This window comes from Pongo pygmaeus, chromosome 9 (genome assembly GCF_028885625.2).
Source record: "Pongo pygmaeus isolate AG05252 chromosome 9, NHGRI_mPonPyg2-v2.0_pri, whole genome shotgun sequence".
Lineage (NCBI taxonomy): Eukaryota > Metazoa > Chordata > Mammalia > Primates > Hominidae > Pongo > Pongo pygmaeus.
Window position 1 is genome coordinate 68,324,494 of NC_072382.2, and position 27,551 is coordinate 68,352,044.

Here is a 27,551-nt window from a genome sequence, read left to right on the forward strand (position 1 = left end):
CAATGATACAATGGGTGGAATCTAGCCACTGGGAGCATTTCCTTTCCATGTGTGCTGCCAGTAGATAGAAGTGCAATAAAAGCCTGGCTGCCTCCCCACACCCCCAGCAGAGCTGCCTCCCTGCACCCCCAGTAGAGCTGCCTCCCTGCACTACCAGCAGAGCTGCCTGGACTTCCGATTGTAAAAAGTAAAATAGAGGTTCCTCTTCAAAGAGACTTTCCTCCCCATCTAATTAGGAATAAATAGTAACTTCTCTCAGAAACAAAATTTATTCAAAGACCCGTGCAAACATTCTTAGATATCTGCTAGCTATAATAAAGAAATCAATGTACTTTGTGTTCTTAGCTCCCACAATTTAGCCTAAATATTTGCCCTGGCATGCTTACACTGGTCCAAGCAAGCATTAAGTCATAGTCTCTTCCTCTTCCTCATTTGGAGGTGTTTTTACCTTTCTCAGCGTTCCATAAGTTACTTCCTCCTTTGTTCTCCTTTGCCTTTGCCTCTTTTAAAAAGTTCTAACTTGCTAGGTAATCAGGACAAATACAGAATGTGAGGTGCAGGGAGCTGAAGGCCCCTGGAATGTGACCAACTCAGCATTTCACGAGGCTATATGATCAAACAGCAAACTGTTTATCATGAATGCAGGATGTGGGCAAACTCACACTGCCCTGCCACCAAAAGGTTTGCTGAGGGCCTCACTCCCTGGTGCTGGGCTCCTTGAAGTTATCTATTGAGAAGTCTAGCACCTAAGAATGCAGTCTTGCAAGCCTGCTGTGAATCAAGCTGCTGGCCAACAACTACCCCCCACCTTCTTGCTATCTCTATTGCCTAATAAATATGGAGGGCAGTGTAAAGCTCAGAGCCCTTGTCCACTAGAGACAAGGTGCCCTCTGACCCCTTCTTCCAAATATACTCTTTCGCCTCTTGTCTTTTATTCCCGTGTTTGCCCCTTTTGTTCAGTCCCCCTAGGTCCGTGTGGGTTACATAGTGGTGCCCCAAACAGTGACAGAATTGGGTTCTCAACAAGTGGTGACCCAGAACAAGGACTCCAAGGATGTCAACAAGTGGTGTCCGAACACGGGACTTGGAGGATGTGAACAAAAAAGGTCTGCTGGAGCAGAGAAACTGAAATTGACAAGGCAAACAGGGACCCCAGGATGAGTCTGCCAGCAGCATATATAAGGTCAGTGTCCTAAAGAGGTACTGGGAGCAGTGCTTTATAGAAGTACTGGGAATGGGAAGCTTTCTGAATCAGGGTAACAAGGGGAATAACTTGTCTGTTGAAGAAAAACATTATGTGTAGTTGCTTAAAGTTCTGTTGAGACAGTCTGGAGCTCAGGTTAATTCTCAGACACTAACTAACCTGCAGAAGCCACAAAAAGTTATTATGCATAACTCATGGTTTCCACAGGCAGGCACTCTTGATGTGGAAAATTGGGATAGAGCAGGAGAAGAATTAAAACAGGCTCATCAAAAAGGTCTTAAAGTTGATTCTTCTGTTTTCTCCACTTGGAGTTTAGTTTGTACTGTACTTCTGCTGTTATCTCATTATTCTGTGGGACAGCAGGCTGAATCTAAAAATCTGAAAGAATCTGTTGTCCCACCCACAGCTCCAATTGAAAATAAAAAACAGGAGAGGGAGGATAAAAGTTGGCCTATACTGCCTCCTGCAGTTGCAGAAACATCTGTACCACCTCCTTTGGTGGCAGAAATAGAGACCCCAATACAAAGAATTTTATGCTCTGCTTCCATAGCTGGAGAGCCCTTAGGACCTCACATTCTTCCTATTTCCATAAGGCCTGATCCTAACAATGCACAGCAGGTTATTCATGAACACACTCCACTAGATTTTAACTTGTTAAAGGAATTAAAAGCGAGTGTGGTAAATAATGGCATACAGAGCCCATTCACCTTAGGATTGCTAGAATCTGTGTTTGGTGCTATGCATCTTTTACCCTTTGATGTGAAACACTTGGCGTGAACTTGCTTGTCGGCTAGTGCATATCTGACATGGAATTTAAATTGGCAAGAAATGTGTGCAGACCAGCCTACACAGAACCGTGCTGCTGGAAATGGAGACATCCCAGAGGATATGCTATTAGGTAATGGCCCTTATTCAGACCTGGAACCTCAAATGGGACTCCCAGATGTTGCTTATCAGCAGTGTGCACAGGCCACTAAATGCACCTGGGCCACAATTCCTGAAGAAGGAGTCCCAGTACAATCCTTTTTACATATCATGCAAGGGTTGCAGGAACCCTATGCGCAATTTCTTACATGATTACAAGAGGCAGTGAAGCATCAGATTCCTCATACTGCGGCTGCAGAAATGCTAACCTTAACTCTAGCTTTTGAGAATGCAAACACCGATTGTAAATGTGCACTGGCACTGGTGAGGTGTACAAAAAACTTGGGAAATTTTCTCAGAGCTTGTCAAGATGTAGGAACTGAGCTTCATCACTCTGCAATGTTAGCACAAGCAATAGCTAATTTATCAGTTAACAAATCTAAAAGGAGCCAAGGGTCAAACCCCAAAACGGGAAAATGTTATAATTGTGGAAAAACTGGACATTTTAAAAAGGAATGCTGCCAGATCTCAGGACAGAAAGGACCTTACAATGCAGTGCCCCACCCAGTGGAATAAACACCAGGATTCTGTCCTCACTGTATCAAAGCAAATCACTGGGCTAATCAGTGCCACTCAAAATTTCATCAGAATGGCACTCCCCTGCTGGGAAACGAGATGGGGGCCTGGACCCGGACCCCACAAACAATAAGGGCATTCCCATTCCAGACCTCAACCCCATTTCAGAGGTCGGTTCCCAGAGGCACATTGATCCCCTCACCCCAGGAACACCAGGAAGTGCAGGATTAGATCTACCTGCCAAAGAAAGAATCACGTTAGTTGGTGGAGACAAAACTATCAAAGTTCCCACTGGCATTTGGGGAGTTTTACCAGCAGGATATATGAGACTAATTTTAGGCAAAAGCTGCCTTAACTTGCAAGGCATTACTGTAGTGATTGGCTCCAATTATGAAGGAGAAATTCAAGTAGTTTTAATGTCACAAGATCTTTGGGTTTTTGAACCGGGAGAATATATTGCTCAATTATTGCTTATTCCCTGCAAATTACACCCTTCTCCATGAAAGGAGAAATGAGGAAATAAAGGGTTTGGGAGCACAACTACAGGGGAAATCTATCTATCCCAACCCATAGCCTCTAATAGACCCACCTGTGTAGTGCAAATTAAAGGACAGACATTTTATGGGCCTATGGATATGGGAGCTGATGTATCAGCAATATGTAAAGACAATTGGCCCCCATCCTGGCCCTTACAATTAACTTCTACATCCCTAGTGGGAGTAGGAACAGCTCAAAGTGTTCAACAGCATGCTGAGATTTTATCTTGTCTTGGTCTGGATGGACAGTCATGTACTTTTCAGCCTTATGTTGCAAGTATAGCCATCAAATTATGGGGTCGAGACTTACTTACAGCATGAGATATGAGACTTACAAATGAAACCTTTGATAACCCAGAACTTAAAATGTTAAAGAACATGGGATATTAGAAGGGAAAAGGTTTAGGAAAATTTCTTCAGGGAAATCCTAACCCAATAGCAGTAACTGGAAAAACAGATAGCAAAGGGCTAGGACATCAGGATTTCTGATGGAGGTCATTGATATTTCTCCTCTGCCCACTGCCTTACCATTAGAATGGCTCAGTGACAAACCTGTATGGGTGGATCAATGGGCCCTATCTCAGGAGAAGCTGACACAAAACTTCAAAAGCTAGTAAAAGATCAGTGGGATGCTGGACACATAGAGGAGTCAGTTAGCTCCTGGAATTCTCCAGTGTTTGTTATTCCAACAAAGTCCAGAAGATGGTGACTGCTACATGATTTAAGAACTATTAATACACATATAAAATGGATGGATGCCTTACAAAAAGGTTTACCATCTCCAGTGGCTATTCCAAGAGTCTGGCCTCTTGTATTAATAGATCTTAAGGATTGTTTCTTCACTATATCCTTACACGAGAAGGATAAGCCTTGATTCACCTTCTCTGTGCCTTCTATTAATCAAAGAGAACCTGTTTCTTGTTATCAATGGAGATTTTTACCCCCAAGTCATGCTTAACAGTCCTATGCTATGTCAACATTTTGTAGGACCGGCATTAAAGGAGTCTCAGAATATGTTTCCTACTGCTTACATCATTCATTTTATGGATGATATTCTTTTGGCCGCTCCTATAGATCAAATCCTACATCAGTTATTCAGAGAAACAAAGCAGGCTTTGACTAAATGGAATCTCAAAATAGCTCCAGAAGAGGTACAAACAACTTCCCCATACCAATACTTAGGAATTATTTTTATGGCGAGAAGTGTACGGCCTCAGAAAGTAGTTCTCTGTAAAGACAGGTTACAGACTTTAAATGATTTTCAACAATTATTAGGAGATATTAATGGGCTACAGCCGATGTTAGGTATTGCTACCTATCAACTTACACATCTTTACCAAACCCTGCAAGGAGATTCTACTTTAAATTTCCCGCAGCAACTAACTAAAGAGGCAGAAGCCGAATTACGGCTTGCAGAGAAAATGTTACAGCAGAGACATGACTCACAGCTACAACTGCAAAAACCTTTGCTTTTGTTTATTCTTCCTACCCCCCACTCTCCAACAGGACTTTTGGGCCAGTTCATAGACAAGTCTGCAACAGTAATAGAATGGCTTTTTCTACCTAATCAAACAGTCAAAACCTTGCAAGTTTATCTTTCTTTAATTACACAAATTGTGACTATGGGCAGGCATAGGTCAAAAATGCTTACGGGATATGACCCTGACAAAATTATTGTTCCTTTGGACTCCCAGCAACAAGCCACAGCTTGGGAAATGTCAAATGCCTCGCAAACTGCTTTTGCAGATTTCACGGGTGCTATAGATAATCACTACCCCTCAGACAAAATTTTATAGTTTTATAAAATCCATTCTTTCATTCTTTCTGTGATTACTCATCACAAGCCTATTCCAGGTGGACAGACTTATTTTACTGATGGCTCTTCCAGAGGTCATGCTGCTATCTATGGACCTAAACATACTCAAATAATAATGACCTCTGGGGCTGCAGCTCAATGCTCAGAGCTAATTGCAGTCATTCAGGTTTTACAGCTCACAGCTTCAGATCCTATCAATATTGTCTGTGATTCAGCTTATGTTGTAAATGCAGCCAGTCACATAGAAACTGCTACAATTAAAAGTACACTAGACCCAGATCTGTTTATTTTTAAGACTTCAACAAGTTACTCATTCTCATGCAGCTCCTTTTCATATTTCTCATATTCATTCTCACACACAACTTCCTGGACCATTATCCCTAGGGAATGATAAAGTAGATAAATTGATTTGTTCTGTGTTTCAGCAAGCTCAAGCATCTCATGTGCTTCTGCACCAAAATACTTCCACCCTTACTTGCATGTTCCATTTATCTTGCAGCCAAGCTAGGGCTATAATACAAGCCTGTCCTACTTGCCAGCATGTCCCTGAAGCCACACCTGTAGAAGGCTGTAACTCATGAGGTTTGGCTCCAAATGAAATTTGGCAAATGGATGTTACACACACAGTTACCTTTGGTAAGCTTAGCTATGTTCATGTGACTATAGATGCTGCATGCTACACACCAAACAGATGAGACAGCTGGTCATGTATGGTGACATTGTCTGTCATCATTTGCTCATATGGGGATACTTAAACAATTAAAAACTGATAATGGACCCATTTATACTAGTCATGCTTTTCAAAATTTCTTACAGCTTTGGGCTATAACCCATAAAAGAGGAATTCCTTATAATGCTAGAGGACAAGGCATTATAGAGTGGGCACATCAAACATTACAATGCATGTTGAAAAAACAAAAAGGGGGTATAGGAGGCCAACTACCACCTCAATCAAAATCACATTTAGCCTTGTTTAAAATTTTTTTTTTTTAGACAGAGTCTCGCTCTGTTGTCCAGGCTGGAGTGCAGTGGCATGATCTCCGCTCACTGCAAGCTCCACCCCCCGGGTTCATGCCATTCTTCTGCCTCAGCCACCTGAGTAGCTGGGACTACAGGTGCCCACCACCATGCCTGGCTAATATTTTTGTATTTTTAGTAGAGACGGGGTTTCACTGTGTTTGCCAGGATGGTCTCGATCTCCTGACCTTGTGATCTGCCTGCCTTGGCCTCCCAAAGTGCTGGGATTACAGGCATTAGCCACCGTGCCCAGCCTCTACTTTAAATTTTTTGACTCCCAGTATGGATGGTAAGACTCCACTAGAAAGACATTGGCAAATGTTAGAGGAAAAGAGGAAAGTTTATTCAAAAGTGTTATGGAAATCCCCGGAAGAAGGAAAATGTAAAGGTTCAGTGGATTTACTGACATGGGGAAGAGGATATACTTGTGTTTTTACAGATGGACAAACCCTGTGGGTGCCCTCAAGATGCGTGTGACCATGGACTGGGAGACTGGAGGAACCCAGCGTGGCCAACCATGGGCCCGGTCCTTCTGGTACGAGCCATGAGACAGCTGAGCCTGAGTGCAAAGACAGAGAGAATGCCGGCCAGAGTCACAACACTGTTCTAATGCTATGTTTTCTGTAAAATTGGATGGACCCCCAATCAGAGAATGAGAGCTACCCAGTCTGTCCTTACATTCTTTCAATTAATACATAAACAAAAAGTGGGATATGCAGGGAGCTGAAGCCCATGGGACATGACCAACTTAGTATTCTGCTGGAGGCTATATGATTAAAAAGCAAACTGTTTATCATGAATGCAGGATGTGGCCAAACTCACACTGCCCTGCCACCAAATGGTTTGCTGAGGGCCTCACTCCCTGGTGCCAGGCTCCCTGAAGTTACCTATTGAGAGATCTAGTGCATAGTGTTCTAAGCATGCAGTCTTGCCAGGCTGCTGTGAATAAAGTGCTGGCCAACAACCACTTCCCCCTTCTTGCTATCTCTATTGCCTAATAAATACGGAGGGCTGTGTAAAGCTCAGGGCCCTTGTCCACTAGAGGCAAGGTGCCCTCTGACCCCTTCTTCCAAATGTACTCTTTTGTCTCTTGTGTTTTATTCCCACGTTTGCCCCCTTTGTTCAGTCCCCCTAGGTCCATGTGGGTTACAGTGAGGTCCCGTTCCAGCCAATGGAAACCAGACACAGCAGTAGGGTGGATGCGTCAGGTTATAAATAACCCTGTCTCCTTTGTTTGGTGTACTCTTATGGCAAAACTGCTGGTGAGTGTACCCTTTCTGTAGAGAATAAAAATGGCCTTGCTGAGAAAATCAAATGTATGTTCAAGTGCTATTTCTTTGTGACACCAGGGAACAAGCATTTCAAACATGAGTGACAGTCAAGTCTCACTTTTAGTCATGTTCTGCATTATGGGCTGAACTGTGTCCCCTGACATTCATATGTTGAAGTCCTAACTTTCAGAATGTGACTATATTTAGAGCTAGCGCCTTTACAGTGGTAATTAAGATAAAATAAGGTCACTAGGGCCGGCCTTAATCCAAAAAATCTGGTATCCTCATAAGAAGAGGAGATTAGAATGCAGACATTACACAGACTGAAGGACGGCCACGTAAGGACACAGTGAGAAGATGGCTATCTGCTAGCTGAGAAAAGTAGCTTATAGCAGTTTGAAGAATGGGATGTATGCAAAGTTTATCAGGCCCAGACAGACATGAGTGAGTCTTCAGTCATGCCCCTCACACCCATGTCAGGAATTAATCATTTAAAGGCAAGGTTATCATCAATAGCAATAAATGTCTTTGCCACACTGCTATTAATTGCAGATGAGGAAATGGGGTCACTCAAATTAAGTAAATTCTTCAGGGCCACATAATTTTTTTTTTTTTTTTTTTTTTTTTTTTTTTTTTTTTTTTTTTTTTAGATGGAGTCTCACTCTGTTGCCCAGGCTGGAGTGCAATGGTGCAATCTTGGCTCACTGCAAGCTCCGCCTCCTGGGTTCACACCATTCTCCTGCCTCAGCCTCCCCAGTACCTGGGACTACAGGTGCCCAACACCATGCCAAGCTAATTTTTTTGTATTTTTAGTAGAGACAGGGTTTCACCATGTTAGCCAGATGGTCTCAATCTCCTGACCTTATGATCTGCCTGCCTTGGCCTCCCAAAGTGCTGGGATTACGGGCATGAGCCACCACACCTGGCCCAGGGCCACATAATTTATTAATGGTATGTGAAACTTATTGTCTGTCATAATTATTTCCAAAGGATATAATAAAAAACCTATACTTTGTTTGAATGTCTCATGTGGTAAAAAGCCAGCAAAGATGTCTCAAATGCTTATCCTAATGAAATGTAATCAGAATGGAGGATTAAAAAGGTGGCTCCCAAGAACTTGTTAAGAAGGGAAAGACTGTCATTTGGGAGTTTAACTAATTAAATCCATACTTTGTGGATTAATAACTTGACCATAGAATATACATTGGTGTGATTTTCATTGCCACTGACCTAACATCTCTATCAAAGCCCCCCACTCTTCCTTGTGCCTATGATTACACTCTGCAGGTCATGTCTTTATTTTTATTTTGAAAATATAGCATACATACAAAAAGGTATATGAAAACGTGTATGTATAACTTATGAATGCTGTTAGCCAGAGCACATATACAGGGCAACTTGAATCTGTGTTTTCTGGGTTGCAATCCTCAAACTTGGCCCCAAATAAACTCTCTGCTTATATTTACTTTGCCTCAGTTTCTTCCTTTAGGTCAACAAAGCCAATGAAAAAGGCCTCAGGTGAAACAAAATCTATTGACTCTTTAATCTTGGGCTTCTAGCATCCAGAACTATGAGAAATAAATTTCTGTTTAAGCCACAAGTCTGTGATATTTTGCTATAGCAGCCATAGCAAACTAATTTAGCCTGTGACATGTGAAGGCTGGGGTCAAATTCTGCAGCCAACTTCTTCACACAAGGAGTCTTTTGGGTTTCTGAAGTCCCTTGATTTGCTCACTGCTAACAGCTAATAGGCGTGTCCTTTCCCTTGCATAGTTACAACTGGCCATGCTCCCAGTATCTATTTTCTTTTTCTTTTTTTTGAGACAGAGTCTGACTCTGTTGCCCAGGCTGGAGTGCAGTGGTACCACTGTAGCCTTGACCTCCTAGGCTCAAGCAATCCTCCTGCGTAGGTGGAATTACAGGCATGCATCACCACACCCAGTTGATTTTTTATTTTTTGTAGAGACAGAGTCTCTCTATGTTGCCCAAGTTGGTCTTGAACTACTGGGCTCAAGCAATCCTCCCACCTTGGCTTCCTAAAGTGCTAGGATTATAGGTGTGAGCCACCATGCCCAGCCCTAGTGTCTATTACTATACTTTTACATCTTCTTGGGAAAAGGAGCATCTGAAAGAGCTCAGAATTAATTAAGTGAAGGCATTACTTGACATTTCTTTACTGGGCTGTTTCCACCTATTTCCCAACTCAAATTACATATAGACACATTATTCAAACTAACTCACCAAAAGCTTGTGCAATAAGGACAACAGCACAATGTAGCCCAAATAATACAGTGCAGAAATAGAGAAATTCCTTCAACTTAAATAACAGGAATGCTTTGATCGAGATGGCCTTCAACATTCCCCTCAGCTTAAGTAAACTTAAGACAGGTGTATTTTTTTTTTTTTTCCTGACTTTAGGTCCCTGACCTCCCTTTTCTTAAATCACTGGAGAAAACTTGTAATTGAAAATTTTTTCTCTGCCTCCTTTGAAATGTATGTAAATCTGCTTAGAAGCCTCTTACTAGTTTTAAATGTAAACATCAAAAGAAATAGCTCCTTATCTTCCAGTTTCCATGGGAGGGTAGGAGCCTAACTTCAGTAGACATTTTGCTCCAAGTTATACAAGTACCTCCTGTTATAAGCAGAGAAAGCTTGCTTTGGGTACGGCCAATTGGTGAACACCATTGTCTTATGATTCCCTCTACTCCAGCTGTTAAAGTCTCTCCAGGCTTTTGTTTTAGCTGAGTTGAGTTTAATCTCTGTCCCTTGTTGCAATAGTCCTGAATAAACTATCTCTTCCTGTTCAACTTTGCCCAGTGCAACTTTTATTTTGACAGCTCTTTTAATATTAATTCATATAGAATGAAAACTCTAGGGACCCAAACTACCAAACCCATATAACTTATTGTCTACATTAAGATGACTTTATCATTTCACTGTTTTCATTAACATAACTTTGCTATTTCAGTAGACTCCTGACCAGGCTCGAGGCAAATAACTTGGTTGTTCATTACAGTAATGAACTGTTGAGAAGACCTAGCAAGACTTTAGTGGGGATCATCAACAGAAAATTTACACACAAACTCTCCCAACCCCTCCTTTTAAAAATGACATGTATCATGGTGAGTGTTTGAATGTTCTGGAAGCTGCCAGTCACTCAAGGTCTGATCCAAGAAACTGGAGCAATGTCACTTCCTTCCACAGTATTCTGTTGATAAGGCAGGATGGAGTTCTTTTATGTTAAAGGTTTTTCTAAGGTTTTAACAAAGGGTCTTACAACCACTCCCTGAATTTGATCTTTGCCCCCAAACCATTTATTTCTTTTAAAATCATTCACTGGAAGAGACTGGGAATGAGGGACATATTTATTTTGAATATAGCAAGTTCCGGATCCTTTATATTTTCTCTATATTCTGTTAAAAAACTGAATAGTTTGTTCTTTAGCTCATTTTTCTCTCCTAGTATTTTATTATATGCAGCTAAAGAAATCAGCTCTTATGATATTCTGCCTGGGAATATCCTTAGTCAGATTTGCCATTTTATTGATATATTTTTATTTTCTACATTGCTGCAGTGATGATTTTGTTAACTGTTTGGCCAAGGCATCTTTTGGGTGTTCTTTAATCCAGCATCTGATAACATTTTCCTCACTGTCTGCAAGTTCTACATCAACAATCTCCTTGAAGCTTTTCAAACTTTCATCAGCAATATCCTCAAGATGCTTCCTGATTCTGCCCTTTCTCCCATCCCAAAGCCAATGTCTATTTTTAGTTTTTTCTTATGGTTGCATTGTTGATGTGACATTTGAATTAAGTAGTGAAGGATGAGTGTTATTTGTATAGAGAGTATATTTGGTGTATGTCTCTCTTTCCTTCTCTCTCTCTCTGTGTGTGTGTGTGTGTGTGTGTGTGTGTGTGTGTGTGTTGGGCTGTTACTTTCTAGCAGTTTCTGCCAAGACACTGTGAGAGTGAGAATGGCCAGTTTGAGAAAAAAAAAGCCATTTAATCTTTAACCAACAATGTTTGTTGAACGATTTTTATGTACTAGGCACTGTGCCAGGTGCTGGGAACACAAAGATAAGCAAGATAGTCTAATGAGAGAGATGATTATTAGATAAATACATAACAAAACATAATTATAATTGTGATAACTGTTATAAAGAAAAAACCCAAAATACCTTGAGATTATAATAGGAAGAACTTATCTAATCTGGAGGGGTGGCGGGGAGAGGAGTGGTGCTGAGGACAGGGAAGGCCTCCCTGAGAAAGTAACACTTAAATGGAGTTTTAAAGGATGATGGGACTTAGCCAGGCCCAGCTGTGGAGGAGGGAGCAGTTCCTCTGGAAGGAATAAAGTGTTTGAAGGTATGAATATGAAGTAGCTTGATGCTACTTCAGGAACGGGAGAGGGCTGGAAAGGGAGAGGGAGGAGTAGGGTGGAGCAATAAGCTGAAGGCAGACTGTGCAAAGCCTTGTAGGTACAATAAGAACTTTGAACTTCACCTACTAGCAATAGGTGGCCAGGGAAAGGTTTAACACTGAGTAGTCACATGGCCATATTTGTATTTTAAAACATCATTCTGGCTGCTGAGAAGATAATAGGCAAGGCAGTGGCAATTGCTGTGGCCCAGCTGAGAGTGGGACTTTCACCTTAGCTTAGCTTGGACTAAGCCTTCCCTTCCAGTGTTCCTTACCTCGACAAATGGAACCCCCATCCACTCTCTGCTCCAACCAGAAAGGTGGGCTTATCCATGACACCTCTGCAGTGGAAAGGCAGCAATGTGAATGTTTATACCCATATTTAAGAAATCAAATTGACAGGACTTGGTAAGGATTATATGTGGGGAGAGGGTAGGAGAAAGAGGTGTCAGGGATAAGCCCACCTTTCTGGTTGGGAGAGAGAGTGGATGGGAGTTCCATTTGTTGAGATATGGATCGCTGGAAGAGAGGGCTTTTGGGGGTGAAATCCAGTTTTGAATGACTAAGATTCAGATGCCTGCATGAAATCAGTCAAGTAGATAGCTGGGGTATATAGGTCAGGCTCAAAATGGAGGTCTGAGTTGTGGAGACAGAGTTAGAAAGCAATACCTAGAGAGGGCTGCCTGATCCAGGGAGGATCTTCTTAAGCTGGAGAGATTGCAGAATGTTTGAAGTCCCATGAAAAAAATCCAATAGAGAGATTGAATCAGTGTGGCACAGGCCCTGTGCTGATGTGGTTTGTATCTGAGGAAGAGACAGACAGAAATGGATGTAGTATGTGCAAAACAGAGGGAAGAGTAGAGACCCATGATGTTACAGGGCTTTCAGAGACCAAGCAGTTCAAATTAAGAGACCAAGGGACAGGGTAGCAAGGACAAAGGAAGTGGATCTAAGAAGAAGCTTGAGGGTGAAGCCTCCAAGCCCTAGATGAATAAAAGCTCCAGGAAATAGTTGGCACTTTATGCCAAAAGATAGACTAAATTCTTACTGCCATCTAATGGCTAAAGTGTGTAATTGCTATACTCTCACTGCTGAAAGTCCAGGGAATTAAACTTGCTTATGGTTTACCAACGTTTCTCTCACATCAGCTCACAAAAAGCAATAGTATCAATGACATCAATTCTGGGAACAACAAATTTGGGTAGGTGATAAATGTAGTGGAAAGTTTCGTGTCCCTAATAGGTGTAGGTGTATCTTTTGTTAGGCTTAGGAGCAGAAGGGCTGAGGTTCCCTTCCCACCGTCCCAGTATTGCTCTTTTTTTTTTTTTACCACCACCATCACCATCACCACCACCACCACCACCACCACCACCACCCATCACCACTATCTCCACCACCAGGATCGCCACTGCCACCACCATTACCACCACCACTATCACCATCACTACCACCATAATCATAACAGCCACTATCACCACCACCATTATCACCATTATTACCATCACCACCACCATAATTATAACTGCCACCATCACCACCACCATCACCACCATCATTACCATAACCACTACCACCATTGCCATCACCACCATCATTATCATCACCACCACCACCATCACCAGCACATCACCACCACCATAATCATAACTGCCACCATCACCACCACCACCACCATCACCATCACAACCACCACCACCACCATCACCATCACCACCACCACCATCACCATCACCACCACCATCATCACCATTATCACCATCACCACTGCCACCATCACCATCACCACCACCACCACCACCATCACCATCACCACCACCACCATCACCATCACCACCACCACCATCACCATCAACACCACCATCATCACCATTATCACCATCACCACTGCCACCATCACCATCACCACCACCACCACCACCACCACCATCACCACCACCACCACCACCATCACCATCACCACCACCATCATCACCATTATCACCATCACCACTGCCACCATCAACACCACCATCACCACCATCACCATCACCACCACCATCATCACGATTATCACCATCACCACTGCCACCATCAACACCACCACCACCATCATCACCATCACCACCACCATCACCACCACCATGAATATCACCATGACCACCACCACCAGCACCACCCATATCATGACCATGATCATAATTACAAATCCTAAACCCCACATGGTACACATTCACAGTAATGGATTATGTCTGTTATCTAATTTGAGTATGTGTTCATAAGTTGAAAACCACTTATTGGGTGCCTACCATGTGCCAGTTGCTGTGCTAGATGTTAGGCACAAAGATCAGGCACAACCACTCATTTCTAGGAGCTTACAATTAAATCCCTGAAGTAGATACAGAAAGTATTACAACGCGTTGTGTTGAGTGTTAAAACTGTCATTAACACTTGTGTGATGAGACTTCCCAAATTGATCACTTAAGGGTAGGAGTCAAAAGAATTTGGGGATAGGAGGCAGGATTAGTTTGCAGCTCCCACTCAGACAGACAGAGCAGCATGTGGAGACTCACCTTGTGAACTTTTGCTCCAAGAACTACCACAGGAACATACCAGGAAAGCTGAGAAAATCCACAGATCCTTTGAAGGAACTGGATCGGTCCTGCAGGCTCTCTGAGATATTAAAAAACTCTGAGTCAGCTTGCTTTCTAAGTAGGGAGGCTGGTGGTCTGGGGCAAGTTCTCAGCCCTGGTCACTAGCTGCCTGGAAATAGACTTGGTGCTACTGGGGGGGCATGATGGGAGTGAGACTAGCTTTTAGGACTGTGGGCTGCATGGGAGCTGGGTGAGGCCTGTGACTGCTGGCTTTCCCCCACTTCCCTGGCAACCTGTATGACTCAGCAGAGGCAGCCATAATCCCCCTGGGAACATAGCTTCATTGGCCTGGGAACCACACTCCCATCCCCCATAGCAGCCACAGCAAGCCCCACCCAAGGAGAGGCTGCGCCTCAGACACACCTAACTCTGCTCCCACCTGGTGGTCTTTCTCTACCCACCCTGGTTGCCAGAGACAAAGGACATATCTCTTGGGAGCTTTATGGCCCTGCCCATGGCTTGAGAAATCTGAATACTTAACCACGTGACCCAAGGGCAATTTGCATCCTTCCTCTAGTACTGCACCTGATGCGTTCTTGAAAGTGCCACCTCCTGGCTGGAGGTCAAGCAACACAAAACCAGCACACTAAACAAAAACACAAGCAAGGACCCTCACAAAGTCCACTTCACTCCCTTGCTACCTCCACTGGCGCAGGTGCTGGTATCCGTGGCTGAAGACCTGAAGATGGATCACATCGGAGGACTCTGCAGACACTCCCCAGTACCAGCCTGCTGCCCAGTAACTCTGCTGGTGGCTAGACCCAGAAGAGCAAAAACAATCACTGCAGTTTGGCTTTTAGGAAGCCCCATCCCTAGGGGAAGTGGGGGAGCACCCCATGGGACAAAAGAATCTGAAAGCAGCCCTTGAGTCCCAGATCTTCCCTTTGACATAGTCTACCAAAATGAGAAGGAACCAGAAAAAACATTCTGGTAATATAACAAAACAAGGTTCTTTAACACCCCCAAGATCACACCAGCTTACCAGCAATGAATCCAAACCAAGATGAAATATTCTCAATTGCCAGAAAAAGAAATCAGAAGGTTGATTATTAAGCTAATCAAGGAGGCACCAGAGAAAGGTGAAATCCAACTTAAAGAAACAAACAAACAAACAAAATGATAAAGGATATGAAAGGAAAAATCCTCAGTGAAATAGCATAAATAAAAAACAATCACAACTTTTGGAAATGAAGGACACAGAGAAATGCAAAATGCACTGGAAAGTCTCAGCAATAGAATCGAACAAGCAGATGAAAGAACTTCAGAGCTCAAAGACAAGATTTTTGAATTAATCCCTTAATCAAAGACAAAGAAAAAAGAATTTTAAAAAATGAACAAAGTGTCCAAGAAGTTTGGGACTATGTTAAGCGTCCAAACCTAAGAATAATTGGTGTTCCCAAGGAAGAAAAGAAATCTAAAAGTTTGGCAAACGTATTTGAGAGAATAATTGAGGAAAACTTCACCGGCCTTGCTAGAGATCTAGATATCCAAAAACAAGAAGCTCAAAGAACACCTGGAAAATTCATTGCAAAAAAATCATGACCTAGGCACACATTCATCAGGTTATCTAAAGTCAAGGCAGAGGAAAGAATCTTAAGAGCTGTGAGGCAAAAGCATCAGGTAACCTACAAAGGAAAACCTATCAGAGTAACAGCAGATTTCTCAGCAGAAACCCTACAGGCTAGAAGGGATTGGGGTCCTAGTTTTAGCCTCCTTAAGCTAAATAATTATCAGCTAAGAATTTTGTATCCATTGAAACTAAGTTTCATAAATGAAGGAAAGAAACAGTCTTTTTCAGACAAACAAATGCTGAGAGAATTCACCACTACCAAGCAAGAACTACAAGAACTTGTAAAAGGAGCTCTAAACTTGAAACAAATCCTTGAAATACACCCAAACAGAACCTCCTTAAAGCATAGATCTCACAGGACAATATATAACAATAACACAATGAAAAAAAACCAAGGTATTCAGGCAACAAACAGCATGATAAATAGAATAATACCTCACATCTCAATACTAACATTGAATGTAAATGGCCTAAATCCTCCACTTAAAAGATACAGAATGGCAGCCAGGTGCGGTGGCTCATGCCTGTAATCCCAGCATGATTTTGGGAGGCCGAGGTGGGCGGATCATGAGGTCAGGAGATCGAGACCATCCTGGCTAACATGGTGAAACCCTGTCTCTACTAAAAATACAAAAAAATTAGCTGGGCATGGTTGTGGGCACCTGTAGTCCCAGCTACTCGGGAGGCTGAGGCAGGAGAATGGTGTGAACCTGGGAGGCAGAGCTTGCAGTGAGCCGAGATCACGCCACTGCACTCCAGCCTGGGCGACAGAGCAAGACTCCATCTCAAAAAAAAAAAAAAAAGATACAGAATGGCAGAATGAAAAAGAATTCACCAACCAAGCTTCTACTGTCTTCAGGAGACTCACCTAACACATAAGGACTCATATAAACTTCAGGTAAAGGGGTGGAAAAAGATATTCCATGCAAATGGACACCAAAAGTGAGCAGGAGTAGCTATTCTTATATCAGACAAAAACAAACTTTAAAGCAATAGCAGTTAAAAAAGACAAAGAGGGACATTATATAATGATAAAAAGACTAGTCCAACAGGAAAATACCAGAATCGTAAATATATATTCACCTAAAATTGGAGCTCCCAAATTTGTAAAACAATTGCTACTAGAGTTAAGAAATGAGATAGATGGCCACACAATAATAGTGGGGGATTTTAATACTCCACTGACAGCACTAGACAGGTCATCAAGAGAGAATATCAACAAAGAAATGATGTACTTAAACTATACCCTGCAACTCAAACTATACCCTGCAATAAATGGACTTAACAGATATTGTACTTACAGAACATTACAGTACTTACAGATAATGTACTTCTACCCAGCAACTACAGAATATACATTCTATTAATCAACACATGGAACATTCTCCAAGACAGACCATATGATATGCCAAAAACAAGTTTCAGTAAATTTTAAAAAATCGAAATTATATCAAGTACTCTCTCGGGCCACAGTGGAATAAAACTGGAAATCAACTCCAAAAGAAACCCTCAAAACCATGCAAATACATGGAAATTAAATAACCTGCTCCTGAATGATCATTGGGTTAACAATGAAATCAAGATGGAAATTAAAAAATTATTTGAACTGAATGATAATAGTGACACAACCTACCAAAACCTCTGCAATACAGCAAAAGCACTGCTAAGAGGAAAGTTCATAGCATTAAATGCTTCCATCAAAAAGTGTGAAAGAGCACAAATAGACAATCTAAGGTTATCTCTCATGGAGCTGGAAAAACAAGAACATGCCAAACCCAAACCCAGCAGAAGAAAAGAAATAATGAAGATCAGAGCAGAACTAAATGAAATTGAAATGAAAAAAAATACAAAAGATAAATGAAATGAAAAGCTAGTTCTCTGCAAAGATAAATAAAATTAATAGACCATTAGTGAGATTAACCAAGAAAAGAAGAGAGAAGATCCAAATAAGCTCAATTAGAAACAAAACAGGAGATATTACTACTGATACTACAGAAATACAAAAGATTATTCAAGGCTACTTTGAACACCTTTATGTGCATAAACTAGAAAACCTAGAGGAGATGGATAAATTCCTAGAAATATACAACCCTTCTAGATTAAACCAGGAAGATATAGAAACTCTGAACAGGCCAATAACAAGCAGCGAGATTGAAATAGTAATTAAAAAATTGCCAACAATAAAAAAGTCCAGGACTAGACGGATTCACAGCTGAATTCCATCAGACCTTCAAAGAATTGGTAGCAATTCTCTTGATGCTCTTCCACAGGACAGAGAAAAAGGGAATTCTCCCTAAATCATTCTATGAAGCCAGTATCACCCTAATACCAAAACCAGAGAAGGACATAACAAAAAAAGAAAACAACAGACCAATATCCCTGAATAACATACATGCAAAAATCCTCAAAAAAATACCAGCTAGCCAAATCCAACAGCATATAAAAAAAATCCACCATGATTAAGTGGGTTTCATACCAGGAATGCATGGATTGTTTAACATCTGCAAGTCAATAAATGTGATACACCACGTAAACAGAATTAAAAACAAAAATTACATGATGATCTCCATAGATGCAGAAAAAGCATTTGACAAAATCCTGTATCCCTTTATGATTAAAACCCTCAGCAAAACTGGCATAGAAGGGACATACCTTAAGGTAATAAAAGCCATCTATGACAAACCCATGGCCAATACTATACTGAGTGGGGAAAAGTTGAAAGCATTCCCCCTAAGAACTGGAACAAGACAAGGTTGTCCATTTTCACCACATCTATTCAACATGGTACTGGAAGTCCTAGCCAGAGCAACCAGACAAGAGAAAAAGAAATACAGGACACCCAAATCAGTAAAGAGAAAGTCAGACTGTTGCTGATAATATGATCATATATCTAGAAAACCCTAAAGACTCAGCCTAAAACCTCCTAGAACTGGTAAATAAATTCAGCAAAGTGTCAGGATACAAAATTAATGTACACAAATCAGTAGTTCTGCTATATACCAGCAGCGACCAAGCTGATAATCAAATAGGGAACCCCTTTTACAAGAGCTGAAAAAATATACTTAGGAATATACCTAACCAGTTGGGGAAAGACTTCTACAAGGAGAACTACAAAACACTGCTGAAAGACATCATATATGACACAAACAAATGGAAAAACTTCTCATGTTCATGGACGGGAAGAAGTAATATGTGAAAATGACCACATTGCCAAAAGCAATCTACAAATTCAATGCAATTCCCATCAAAATATCACCATCATTTTTCATAGAACTAGAAAAAACAATCCTCAAATTCATATGGAACCAAAAAATAGCATGCATAGCCAAAGCAAGACTAAGCAAAAAGAACAAATCTGGAGGCATCACATTACATGACTTTGAACTACACTATAAGGCCATAGTCACCAAAACAGCATGGTACTGGTAAAGAGACAGGCTCATAGACCAATGGAACAGAATAGAGAACCCAGAAATAAAGTCAAACACTTACAGTCAACTGATTTTCAACAAAGCAAACAAAAATATAAAGTGGGGATAGGAAACCCTATTCAACAAATGGTGCTGTGATAACTTGCAAACTGGATCCTCATCTCTCACCTTATACAAAAATCAAGTCAAGATGAATCAAAGACTTAAATCTAAGACCTAAAACCATAAAAATTCAGAAGATAACATCGGAAAAGCACTTCTAGACATTGGCTTAGGCAAAGACTTCATAAACAAGAACACAAGAGCAAATGTAACAGAAACAAAGATAAATAGATGAGACTTAAACTAAAAAGTTTCTGCACAGCAAAGACATAATCAGTAGCATTAACAGACAACACACAGAGCGGGAGAAAAATCTTCATAATCTATACATCTGGCAAAGGACTAATATTCAGAGTCTATAAAGAATTCAAATCAGCAAGAAATAAACAATCAATGCCATCAAAAAGAGGGCTAAGGACATGAATAGACAATTCTTAAAAGAAGATATGCAAATGGCCAACAAATTTATGAAAAAGTGGTCAACATTACTAATGATCAGGGCAATAAAAATCAAAACACAATGTAATACCACCTTACTCCTACAAGAAAGACCATAATAAAAAATTAATGGATGTTGGCATGGATGTGGTGAAAAGGGAACACTTTTACACTGTTGGTGGGAATGTAAACTAGTACAACCACTACGAAAAAGAGTGTGGAGATTCCTTAAATAATGAAAAGTAGACCTACGATTTGATCCAGCAATCCCACTACTAGGTATCTACCTAGAGGGAAAAAAGTCATTATATGAAAAAGTTACTTGCACGTGCATGTTTATAGCAGTGCAATTTGCAAATGCAATTACAAAAACTTGGAACCAGCACAAATGCCCATCAGTCAATGAGTGGATAAAGAAAATTTGGTATATATATACCATGGAATACTACTTCGCCACAAAAAGGAACAAAATAATGGTATTCGTAGCAATCTGGATGGAATTGGAGACTATTATTCTAAGTGAAGTAACTCAGGAATGGAAAACCAAACATTGTATGTTCTCACTCATAAGAGGGAGCTAAGCTATGAGGACACAAAGGCATAAGAAGTATACAATGGACATTGGGGACTCAGGGAAGAGGGTGGAGGGGGGTGAGGAATAAAAGACTACACACTGGGTACAGAGTACACTGCATGGGTGATGGGTGCACCAAAATCTCAGAAATCACCACTAAAGAACTTATTCATGTAACCAAACACCACCCGTTCCCCCAAAACCTATTGAAATATAAAATAAATTTTAAAAATTGAAAAAAAAAGAATTTGCCCAAAATAATAAAAAAAAGGCAAGGGTCAGGAAAGGCTTCATGATAGGGACAATTGTGGTCACAGTTTATAAGAGCAGTAAGAGTTAGTTATACGGGAAAAACAAGAAAGAAGACTCTACATTATGTTAAGGCTGGTGTTTGGAAAGCATGAGGGAGTTTAACGTCTCTGAGTAGAATTGTGTGACATCTGCATACAACGCTGGTAGTGGTGGGGGTGGCAGGAAGTGATGCCACACCATAAAAATGTTATGACTTAAGAAAAAGAGATCCAACTCAATTTAAAAAGGTATAGGGAGTCACTGAAGAATGTAACACATGGGCAAAACAAAATAAAATTTGTATTTTAATAGTAGCTAGTATAGGCTGGGCATGGTGGCTCATGCCTATGGTCCCAGCACTTTTGGAGTTTGAGGCAGGAGGATCTCTTGAGCCCAGGAGTTCCAGACCAGCATGGGCAACACAGGGAGACCCCGTCCCTTAAAAAAATAACCAGTGTTTATTGAATACTCTATACCTTACTAAGTCCCTTACATGTACGAACTCATTTAATCTTCACAACAATATCATTTGACAAAGGAGCTGAAAGATACTAAATAATTTGCCCAAATATTCAAAATTATTTTGTGACAGGGTTGGACTAGAACACAGGTTTCTTGGACTTCAGAGTGTGTGCTTTTGACTAGTAGGTGTATTCTACTGCCTCTCATGTGATAAAAGAACAGGAACTGAAAGTACCCCCATGTTGGGCTTAAGTGCCCCAGGCATTGCGTTAGTGACTGTGCACTAAGATCTTGTCTCCAATATGTAGCCCAGGCTCAAACAGCCTTACAGAGGTGGCCAGATTGGGTAGACTGTATGCCTGGAATAATAGGTCTTAAGCAGAGATTGTGGGCAGAGTTGTTCAAATCAATACTGGATGTTCTTAGAGGTCTGACACACATGTCCTTGTGCAACTCTTTTGGCATCCATAGAATCCCATCATCGTATGCAATTTGGGCATAAGATACAGCCACTTTTGGGAAGTACATAAGGGCAATTCTTTTTAGAAAGTTCGTGTTTCCCCTATCTTTTGGCTTCTCAGACATGCCTTTATAAAAGTGGGGAAAATCAGGCATTTATTACAAATGAAAATTCGTTCAGTCTCTGTGATTATTGCTGCCAAATATTACCTGCTTTTCCCTAACATTGTAGCCTTTGCTAAAAAACTCTATGGACTGCTGATACTTGGCAGTTTATAGAATTTCAAGTCACTGTTTCAAAAGAAAATTGTAGCAAACCTATTTTTGGTGTTAGGGCCAGATGTCATTATAAGGATGTCTGGACAGGAGGTTGGAAGTCCTTGTAGGTCGGGATGGCCGAAAGTAGCAGAAATATGAAGAGCAGAGCACAGATGCTCCCACCTTCATAATTGCAAACTTGTCTCTCAGTCTATTGCTTTGCTTTGTGTTTCATTCAGATAAAGCTATTCAATGACCATCTTTTAGTGCAGTTTTGTTTAGAATAGTGGTCCTCAAAGTTGGTTTTGGGGCCTCTGGGAGACCCTGAGACACTTGTATGAGTACTGTGAGATCAAAATTATTTTCATAGTAATTTAAAAATATTATTTGCCTTTTATCTCTCATTTGCCCAAGAATGTACAGTAGAGTTTTCCGGAAGCTACATGATGCATTATATCACAACAGATTGAATGCAGAAACAGACAGAATTCAGCTGTGTTCTTAGCCAGATATTAAAGAGATTTGCAAAAATGTAAAACAATAACATCCTTTTAAATATTTTTGATAAAAATTGTTATTTCTGTCAACATGTAACAGAGTTATTATTATTTTTGAACGAGTTAAACGTTTTTAAATGTCTTAGCTTTAATATTGAATATAGCAAATATGAATTGCTATAATCTACATAAACAAAAACTCTTTGGGGTTTTCTAGAAATTTTAGAAGTATAAAGGAGTCTTGAGACGAAAAGTTTCAGAACGTTGGCTTGGAGAATTCACTATAGTCGATTTCTCAATGACTTTGAGAGGAAGGATGTATGTCCTGACTCCCCCCACCTCAGGAAACAAGAGGCAGCAGGAAATACATGTATTTACAGGCCTCTGGTCTCCTTGTGTCAAACATCGCTCTCTGCATGGTTGATCTGTTTCCTTGGTAACCTAACTGTAGCTGCCACCTGTGGCCTATTAACAACCTCCCCTGGCCAGTTGGATTCTACAGGGCAATGACTGGGAATAATTAGGAAACTTGGTAAGGAAGTTTCCTCCAGCAGGAAATTGGTTCCTCTGGAACTTGTTAGGCATTAACTCTACAGCCAAGACCATGAAAACATTTACTGAAATTAGCGATAGTGTGCAGATCCTGTGGGAGCACTTACTCAGGGCAAATAGAGTCAGGAATCAGGGACTATGAGTTTATTCTTAAAGGCTTAGGTGTTAGCTTTAAGCTATAAGGGAGCAATTAGGTTAAAATGACTCCTGAGTTTCAAAAGGAGTCACACTTTTAAGCTTCTCCCTGGGGTTAAACATTGGTCTAGAGCAGGGGTGTGAAATGTAATTAAAGTCTACTTTAAATCCAGATGTTTCCCTTCACGGAGCCCCTTTGCCACCACAGACTTCAGTAATAGTTACAAAATCTTGCCGAACCTAGAGAAGTTGACCAAACTTAAGACAGCCTCAGCCAAGCACGAATTTTTGATAGCTTGATCAGTCTCAATTCAATAAAAAGCAATACATTTTTCCCTGGATAACACATGGAGGCTTTAAGACTTGTCCAATATAAGCACATGAATCTGAAGTAAAAATAAAACAAAACAAATCTACAAGAAAAACACAGTCATGTTTTCCCTGAAGAAAAATAAAAGCCAAGGATTCGACAGAGTGAAAGGAAAGAACAAGGGTCCCAGCCCAGAAGTCTCTACCTCGGGTGGGTTCCCTGCAGCCCGTGGAACCTTAGGTCTGTGCCAGGCTAACCCAGCCCTTCACAGAGAGTGACACATCTGACAGATACATGGCAGCACCATCATCTCCTTCTCCTATCATTCAAATGCTCTACAGATGGCCTGAAATGGAAAGCAGTTCAAGTTTGACACAAAAGATCAACATATCACAGTAGGAAGAGCATGAGCAGAGAGGGAGAACATTTCAGTGTGAAAATTTTGTAACAAAAGAAAAATACAGAAGTATGAAAATATAATAAATAATGATTTGAGTGTCTACTATGAGCCGGGCACTCTGCTGAGCTCTTTGTGCTTTCTCATTTAATGCTCTTAACGGTCCTGTAGCAGAGGCACTACTATTACCTTCATTTTACTCATGAAGAAACCTAGCTGGGAAGGCTTAAATGCATTGTCCAAAGCTAAGTGGCAGAAGAGGCAATAGACTACCCTTTCCTTTAACTCGAGGTTCTAAGTTTTGACCATATCCTAGGCACAGCATATCTCTTTTCTTCTTCATTCAACTCACACTTACCAAGGGGTCACTCCGTGCTAGACTTGAAAATAAGGAACCAAAACAGATATTGTTCCTGCCTGTATGTTCCTGCCGTTATAGTAAACGGCAAAATACATACATACACTAATTACATAAATCAGCGCATCATCACAAGCCAATAAGTGTTTGGAGGAATATGTAAAGCAAACCAATAAGACTATCTATCTATCTATCTATCATCTATCTATTGATCTATCTATCTTGACCTAGGCTGGACAGGTTAAGAAAGACATCTCCAAGAAAGTGATATTTACATTTAAATCTGAATTTTAAATAGGAATTAACCAGGGAGTTTGTAGAGAGTAGGTGGGAGAGAGAGCCATGGGCAGAAACAACAAAAGCTCTGTGGCAAAAAGAAATCTCAGACAAAGAACTGAAAGAAGTATGAGAAGTGTTAATATCATAACTGAGGAGGTCTTGGGTTTAGACATATAGTGTTTGCTTTGGGAGCACATGTGCTAAAATTGGATACAGAGAAGATTAGCATGGCCCATGTGCAAGGATTGGATATAGAAAACTGTAATACTTCATTAAGGATGCAATTGAAAAATCTCTGTTGCTATGTTTTGATTTTGATTTTTTGTTTGTTTTTAACTTTTTGGCTGTTTTTCTCATGTGAGAAGTGTTTCATATATAGATGACAGAGAATAATGTAATAAATATCCACGTAACTACTACTAACTTAAATATAATGCTATAATTGGATAATGCTTTTAAATAATATGACCTTGATTATAATTGAAGTCTCTTATATACACCTAATGACATCAAAAAGTTTTAAGCCAAGAGCAGACATGAACAGATTTGCATTTTGAAAAGATCTTTGAGAAGTTGCAGTGTAGGCAATGGGAAACAGACATTGATATGGGGATTCCAGTTAGCTATTGAGGCTGTCCAGGTAAGAGGTATGATGGGCTGAGCTATGGTGGTTACAAAAGAGACAGACAGACTGGGGAGGTATTGGGATGAAACCGGCATGACCATTAGTGATGGATTGGTTAAGGGGAGTGAGAGGGTGCCATGGGGGCTGAAGATAACTTCTGAAATAATCTCTTATGAAATGAAAGAGTATTTCTAGAGGTAAAAGTATCTATCCTTAGTGATTATCTCAAGAATTGAGAAAAAAGTACAACCAAATTAAAATAGAAACACAATTTTAAAGAATTTTAAAATTACAATTAAGGAATTTTAATTTTAAGAATTTTGAATGTTAAATATGTTAGGTTGATTTATATAATTAATCAATATATCTATTCACTATATCCTTTTCCCTCAACAAGATTAAAACTTCAGGTCAGGCGCGGTGGCTCATGCCTGTAATCCCAACATTTTGGAAGGCCAAGGCGGGCGGGTCACCTGAGATGAGGAGTTTGAGACCAGCCTGGTCAACATGGTGAAACTCCGTCTCTACTAAAAATACGAAAATTAGCTGGGTGTAGTGGCTCGTGTCTGTAGTCTCAGCTACTCCAGAGGCTGAGGCATGAGAATTTCTTGAACTTGGGAGGTGGGAGTTGCAGTGAACTGAGATTACGCTACTGCAGTCCAGCCTGGACAACAGAGTGAGACTCAGTCTCAAAAAAAAAAAAAAAAAAGGCAAAACTTCAGTACACTTTTATTTCCTTCTCCCCCAAACCCACTCTCTTGCCTTATATTATTATCTCTCTAGTTGACACTGAGATTTCTTTCCAAACTCATTTTTTTGCAGCCTGCATCAATAATTGTTTGTGTTTAATTATATGATTTCCTTGAGTTTTACTTCATCACTTGTGTCTGTGTGTATGATTTCCCTTTGACTTGAAATCCTCTTTTTTTTTTTTTTTTTTTTTTTTTACTGGACTATATCCTTGAATATTTCTTTCTTTTCTTTTCTTTTTTTTTTGAGATGGAGTCTCACTCTGTTGCCCAGGCTGGAGTGCAGTGGCGCGATCTTGGCTCACTACAAGCTCTGCCTCGCAGGTTAAAGCGATTCTCCTGCCTCAGCCTCCCAAGTAGCTGGGACTACAGGCACCTGCCACCACGCCTGGCTAATTTTTTGAATTTTTAGTAGAGACCGGGTTTCTTTCAGAGAGAGCCTGAGAGCAATAAACTTCCTGAAATCTTGCATGTTTGAAATGCTTTGTTTTGTACTTCATCTCAATGCTAGTTTGACTAAATGTAGTTTAGGCTCAAAATAAACTTTTCTTAGAACTTTGAGGAAAGCCTATTGCATTCTATCACAAACTGTTGCTAAAGAAAAGCATGGGATTAATCTTTTTATTTCTTTAGAGTCAAATTATGTTCTCCCCCACCGCGCCCAAAATTTGTAATATTACACTCCATTCTTGGTGCTCTGAAACTTACCATGGGAGGAATCTGGATTTATGGCTCTGTAACATTTACCATGCTTGTCACTCAATGGGACTTTTAAATCTGAAGACTTTTGTGTTTCTTAAGCTGTGTAAAATGTTCTTAAAGTTATCTTTGACCGTTTTCTCTCCTCCATTCTATTTTCCCCTTTTGGAACTCTATTTAAATAAATAGGGGTTGAGTTTCTGAATATACCTTTTGCATGTCCACTTTTTTATTTTCCAAATCTTTTCTTTCTGTTCTGCTTTTAGGTGGTAAAAAGAAATTTTAGTTTTCTAGTCCATCAGTCCCTTCTTCAATCATATCTATTCCCTTTTTCAGCCCATTCTTTTATCTAATAAGTTTCAAATATTTTTCAGTCATCACAATTTCAAGTATTTAAAGTACATAAGTAATCTTCTTAATAATGTGTGCTTCTATTAATTGAAGTAATTTTAACTTTTTTTTTGTTTTGTGATCTGTTTTATTAGGTATTATCTCTTGTTAATGAAATTAAGTTTCTCTGTTTCTTTCTTTCTTTTTTTTGAGACAGGATCTCACTCTGTCACCCAGGCTAGAGTGCAGTGGTGCAATCATGGTTCACTGTAACCTCGACCTGCTGGGCCAAGAGATCCTCCTGCCTCAGCCTCCTGAGTAGCCGAGGCTCATACCACCATGCCTGGCTAATTAAAATTTTTTTTTTTCTGTAGAGACAGAGTCTCGTCATGTTTCCCAGGCTAGTCTGGAACTCCTGGGCTCAAGTGATGCTCCTGCCTTGGCCTCCCAGAGTGTTGCGATTACAGGCATGAGCCATTGCACCTGTCCAGTTTCTCTCTTTTAAGGCATAAAATTTCCTCAAATGCTTGGTGGTTTTTGATTGCCATCTCACCTTTGGATTGATAATTTCTCTGTATTTACCTATGTATGTGGTTTCTGATGAACTTCCCTTTATCATTTGGAGGAGTAGAACATGCCATGTGGGTAAGTCAATAATTAAAAAATTTTTTTTTGATTGTTGGTGCAATCCATTCATCTCGGT

General features: G+C 40.5%; 1 pseudogene; it reads left to right on the top strand.

The window, feature by feature from the left end:
• The first annotated feature begins 24,621 nt into the window (after positions 1–24,621).
• Positions 24,622–24,719, top strand: LOC129009106 (U6 spliceosomal RNA; annotated as a pseudogene).
• The last annotated feature ends 2,832 nt before the right edge of the window (positions 24,720–27,551 follow it).